The following is a 6234-nucleotide window of genomic DNA, read 5'->3' as shown; positions in this document are numbered from 1 at the left end:
ATTTTGGCAATTCTGAGTTAAGTTTAAAAGATTTGAGATTCGCTATAGGAATGACTAAATATTTTGAGACAGTCAAAATGGACACATTGTATTTGAAATTTCACCTAACTAAATGGTTTTAAAGCTTCAGAAACAGTTGTTACACATTCAACAGAGCTTTTGACTAAGGACTATATTTGATACGTAAGTGCACAGAACTTTTTCTTGAGTGTTCAAAAGTAGTCTAAAATAGCTTCCAAAGTTAAGAATACTTACTTTGCCCAGTTAGAAGGGCACAAGCTTATCCTGTTTTGATTTAACTATGAACTCAGTATGATAGGTAGTGGAAATTACAATATTTGGGAAAGTTAAGCTAGGATTTAAAAGGTAGCTCCGTAGCTCAAAGGGAGCTCTCCCTTTTTTCACCAGCTTGTCTACACACTGACTGCCAGGCTTGCCAAAAGGGCACTGTACAAAGTCTGGGCATTTCTGTTGAGGAAAATCCAGTAACTCAGGCTTCCAGCACTTCTGGTTCATGATTCTAAAAGCATTTTCTCTTCCCTGTATTCCTTTTTCGTTGACATCATTGCCCTTAAAGAACTTTTCTGTTTCCCATTGGTTCAGTCTAAAGATAATTTAATTCTGAAGAAAGAATAAGGATTCCCCTTCTTTTTAACCAAGAGACCCTTTTCTTGGAAAACAGTCTTATTACTTTACATGTATAAATACAAAGCAAGCCAGGCATGGTAGCCCAAACCTTTCATCCCAGCACTGGCAGGCGAGGGGGAGGGCGACAGGGGCAGGCAAATCTGTGAGTTGAAGGTCAGCTTGATCTACTTGGTGAGTTTCAGGGCAGCCAGAGCTACATGACAGAGAAACTCTAGCTCAAAAATGAATTGGCATCTCAGGCAGCTGTGAGCTACCTACCATGTGGGTGCTGGGAACCCAAACCCAATCCTCTTCAAGAGCAAGTAATCTTAATCACCAAGTCATCTCTCTATCCCTACAGATTTTCTTGTTTTTTAAGTAATTTATTTTTTTATGTGCATTGTTGTTTTGCCTACAGTTTTGTCTGATCTTGGAGTTACAGACAGTTGTGAGCTGCCATGTGGGTGCTGAGAGTTGAACTCGGGTCCTCTGGAAGAACAGTCAATGCTCTTAACTGCTGAGCCATCTCTCCAGCCCCAGATTTTCTTTTAATCTCTAGCAAAATCATGTGGCAGCTCTGACAGGACTTCCCAAAATTTCCAGTAACAGAAACAAGTCATCATTTTAGGGCAGGACACCAGCAAACACACACCCCAAAGTAACATTTCCTCTCTTGACCTTGGCCAGAGCCATGATGTTTTTGTTTCCTGTCCTGGATCAACAGTAGAGAAGCCAGGCCGGGAGGTGGCTAAACTCCGATCCTTAAACCCAGCACTCTGAGAGAGAGGCAGGCAGATCTCTGTGAGTTCGAGGCTAGCCTGGACTACAAAGTGAGTCCCATGACAGGCTCCAAAACTATACAGAGAAACCCTATCTCAAAATAAATAAATCTCACACACACACACACACACAAAAAAAAAAAAAAAAAAAAAAAAGTAGAGATGTCAGAAGAAAGTCCTGGTAGCTGGACTGGTTTCTTGTTCTCTCTTCCTTTAAATAAGCATATTCCTTCCTGACAGCATCCTACACCTAACAGTATGACCAAAGCTCCAGTTCAATTTATCCCTGCTGGTGAACGAGTCTGGAGTTGGACCTCTGGATTTGCATGGTGGGAATGGATGGGATCTATTCCCCGATTTCATCTCATCTCTTAAATTATTTTAGTATTGGGGGGGGTTGTTACAGTTGTCTTAGGAGACATCGAAGATGCCAGGGCTTTGTTGAGACCCTTTGGAAGAAAAACATTTCATTTTGGCAAAAAGAATGGAATACCTCTGCTCCTGATTGGAGATCTGGCACTCTACTCCAAAGAGTAGAACATTGCATACTGTTTATAGTTGCTTCCCTTCTTTCTTTCAAATGCTAATAAAATTGTCCTCAAACTTCCAATTCTGAGTAAAGAAGACCAAAACAAAGAACCCCCCACTAATATTATCAAGGAAACTTCCCTTCATAATCAACTAGCCCAGTTTACTTTTGAAAATACATTTTATTTATTTTGGTGTGGTGTGTGTGCGTGTGTGTGTGTGTGTGTGTGTGTGTGTGTGTGTGTGTCTGTCTGTCTGTCTGTCTGTCTGTGAAGGCCAGAAGAGGACATCCAATGTGGTTGTGAGCCACCAATATAGGTTGTGAGCCAAACTCGGGTCCTCTACAAGTGTTTTATTTTTGTCATTTTAGGGATCCCCACTTTACTTCTGACAACTCTGGGCTCTGAGGATTGTGGAGACTATAGTTCTAGGAGAGAGTAAAGAAAGGGCTCTGTATCTCTCCTATGGAACAAAGTCATTATTTAGAAAGGAGCCCCGGGAATGTTAGTGGGTGAAGGTACTTCGGGAGCACAGATTTTTTTTTCCAACTTTACAATAGTAGCTGGGAGACAGTTTTGTGTGATTCATCTGCCCATAGTTCCTCAGGAAAGGGCCCAAAGGTTAGATGATCAAGTAACCCAACAATTCTTCACAGTCCTGACACAGACATGCTTTTGTGTTTCAGGCACCAATTTAACATCTAAAATCAAACCGATAACCTTTTTAACTAAATTACCTGAATATTAAGCCCTGCAATTTCTGAATGAGTTGGAGAATTCTACTAATGAGACCTGCAAGCCTCTCAGAAAAGGTAGTGTGTCTTGGCAGTCCAGACCCTACTTTCACTTCTATCAGCACTGTGTATTCGATCCTCAGCTCTGCTCCCAATTTCATCTGCCAACTGTTAATGGAATGATCCAAGCAAAACAATGCTCTCTCTCTGTCCGTCATCCCCCCCCCCAGAAACACCCACTTGAAATTCAACTTTCCAAGGCCAAACATAAGCTGGCCTCGGTCGACTTTCACCATTCATTTTCATTTGCTGCTTTTCACTGAAGGACTGACACAAAGGAACTTGTGTTTAGAAAAGTTCAACTGCTCCTATAACAAGGATGAATTGAAAGGTAGCTCAGGAAGGAGACTTGTAATAGTGCATGGGAACTTCCAACAAGGTTCCATGGGAGGATCATAAACAAAGCTCAGATAATACAGTTAAGAGACCAAGTCAACACTGGACTGTGTGTGTTTGTGTGTTTGAGTTTTGAGAGAAGGATTTACTCTGAAGCCTAGGTTGGCCTCAAACTCACTAAAATAGTCCTGCCTCAGACTTCTGAGTGCGAGGATTACTGACATTGCCACCATGCCTGGGCACATTTGTGGTTACTGCAATCTACCATACAATGAAGGTGCTTTGGTAATTAGGATTGAGTTTATCATGTCTGAAAGAAAAAAGTCTAACTATGATGTTTGCAAGTTGTTAAGTAAGTTGTTGATGTGCCCATGTAGAGGTCAAAGAACTGTGTGGGAATTGGTTCTCTCCTACCCTGTGGGTGTAGGGGATGGAACTCAGTCTTGGCAACAAGTCTCATCATTAAATAAATAAATAGAGGGGCTGGAGAGATGGGTCAGCAGTTAAGAGCACTTGCTGCGGCCAGCCTGGTCCACAGAGCAAGTTCTAGGACAGACAGAACTACATAATGAGACCCTGTCTCAAGAAAAAAGAAAGTAAAAATTCACAGTGCCTCAGAACGTGCCAGTTACAAAGTCAGTGGGATCCAGAATCTGCCAGAGGTCAATGTCACTCTCCTATTGGAGAGCATTGGGAGATGAAGTGACCAAAACTGCATTGCAGGCTTGGAGGAACACTCCATGGGTATTGTACTGAATGAGGGAACAGTATGCAATGTGAGACCCTGTGACCTAAGGTAGGGGAACATGGCCCCATTTTCTGGTCTGCAAAGTGGAGCTGGTATCTTGGGTCATGTCTGCCTTACTTGGAATTTAAAACAAGTTTTCAAAATATAAAAAAACAAACAAACAAAACAATCAAACAAAAGAGCACTTGCTGCTCTTGCAGAGAACTGGAGTTTCAGTCCTCAGCATCCACATCCAGTGGCTTGTAACTCCACTTCCGGGATCTAACTCCTTGCCTCCATATGCATGCATGTGCACACACACACACTCACACAGATAAAATATAATTTTTTTAAAGATTTTATTTATTTATTATGTATACAACATTCTGCTTCCATGTATATCTGCAAACCAGAAGAGGGCACCAGATCTCATCATGGATGGTTATGAGCCACCATGTGGTTGCTGGGAATTGAATTTAGGACCTCTGGAAGAGTAGTCAGTGCTCTTAATCTCTGAGCCATCTCTCCAGCCCCCAAAATATAATTTTTTTTTTTAAGAATCGGGTGGGGGGATTGATAGCAGGCACAAACAAGCAGGCAGAACACTGTATATATAAAATAAATCTTAAAAAAAAAAAAAACAGGTGGGATGTGGTGGCACATACCTCTAACACCAGCACTCCAAAGGCAGAGTCAGGTGGATCTTGAGGCCAGCCTGATCTACAGAGTAAGTTCCAGGACACTCGGGGCTACACAGAGAAACCCTGTCTTGGGGGAAAAAAAAACAAAAGAATTTTATTTTACATAAAATGACCTGAAATTAAAATTTGGGGGGGGGGTATAGAAATGGCTTAACAGTTAAGAATACTGGCTGATTATCCAGAGGACCTACATTTGATTCCCAGCACCCACATAGTGGTCACAACCATCTGGAACTGCTGTCTGAGGAGATCCAACACCCTTTCTGGCCTCCCTTGGGCACCAGGCACACAAGTGGTACATAGACACACATGCAGCCAAAACATTCATACACATGAAATAAGAATTGTTTAAAGGTTAAACCAGGCATTGGTGGCGCATACCTTTAATCCCAGCACTCCAGAGGCAGAGGCAGGCAGATATCTATGAGTTCAAGGCCAGCCTGGTCTACAGAGCAAGTGCCAGAATAGATTCCAAAGCTACACAGAGAAAGCCTGTCTCAGAAAAAAACAATTGTTTAAAAGTTAAAATAAATAAATAAAAAGAATAAGCTGGGCCAGGCGTTGGTGGTGTATGCCTTTAATCCCAGCACTTGGGAGGCAGAGGCAGGCAGATCTCTGTGAGTTCAAGGCCAGCCTGGTCTACAGAGCGAGTGCCAGGATAGATTCCAAAGCTACACAGAGAAAGCCTGTCTCGAAAAACAAAACAACAACAACAACAAAAAAGAATAAGTTAGGCGTTGGTGGTGCATGACTTTAATCCCAGCACTTGGGAGGCAGAGGCAGGCGGTTTGAGGCCTACAGAGAAGTTCCAGGACAGCCTCCAAAACAATACAGAGAAACCCTGTCTCAAGGGAAAAAAAAAAAAAAAAAAAAAAAAAAAAAAAAAAGAATAACTAAAGAGACTAAGGATGGCTAGCAGGAATATGGTGGTTTGAATGAAAATGACCTTCATAGGATGCACTCTTGCCCTGGACACATGGGGAAGGGCCCAGGCCCAGCCCAGGATGATGTGCTGGACTTTGCGATACCCTGCCTGGGGAGTGGAGGGTGGATGGAGTGGGGAGTAGGTCAGGGGCGGGAGAGGAGGGATGGGGGTGAGGAGGAGAGAGAAGGGATTGACGTGTGAAACAGGCTTGTTCCTAATTTGAACTAATAAAAAAATTAAAAAAAGAAAATGACCTTCATAGGCTCATACATTTGAAGGCTAGGTGCCAGTTAGTAGCACTGTTTCTGAAGAATTAGGATGTGTGTCACTGGAAGTGGGCTTTGAGGTTTCAAAAGCCCACATCAGGCCCAGGCACAGTCATCAGGATGAAAAGTTCTCAGTACCGCTCCAGTACCTGCCTGCTTCCCACTATAATGGTCATGGACAAACTTTCTAAAACTGTAAGCATGCCCCCAAAATAAATGCTTTCTTTTATGTGAGTAGCCCTGGTCATGGTGCCTCTTCACAGCAATAGAACAGAAACTATGACAAAAATCAAAAGTTCAAGGTCATCCTCAGTTACAAAGTTTGGTAAGGCTGAGTTCAAGGCTGGTCTGAGATCATAGCTACGTAGATTTTATCTCCAAAAGAAAAAAATAGTTGTCTGTCAGCCTGTGCCTGGAGGGTAGGTGCTAGGTGGTGGCACCTACATGCACAGTGTACAATGCTGCCTTGCAGATACATTTGCACCCAAAATGGAGCTAATGCTGCTTGGAATATGGAGTCACCCAGAGCTAGCCATAGCCTTAAAACCACTG

This window comes from Cricetulus griseus, chromosome 4 (assembly GCF_003668045.3).
Source record: "Cricetulus griseus strain 17A/GY chromosome 4, alternate assembly CriGri-PICRH-1.0, whole genome shotgun sequence".
NCBI classification, from domain to species: Eukaryota; Metazoa; Chordata; class Mammalia; order Rodentia; family Cricetidae; genus Cricetulus; species Cricetulus griseus.
Note: the sequence above shows the minus strand (reverse complement) of the source record.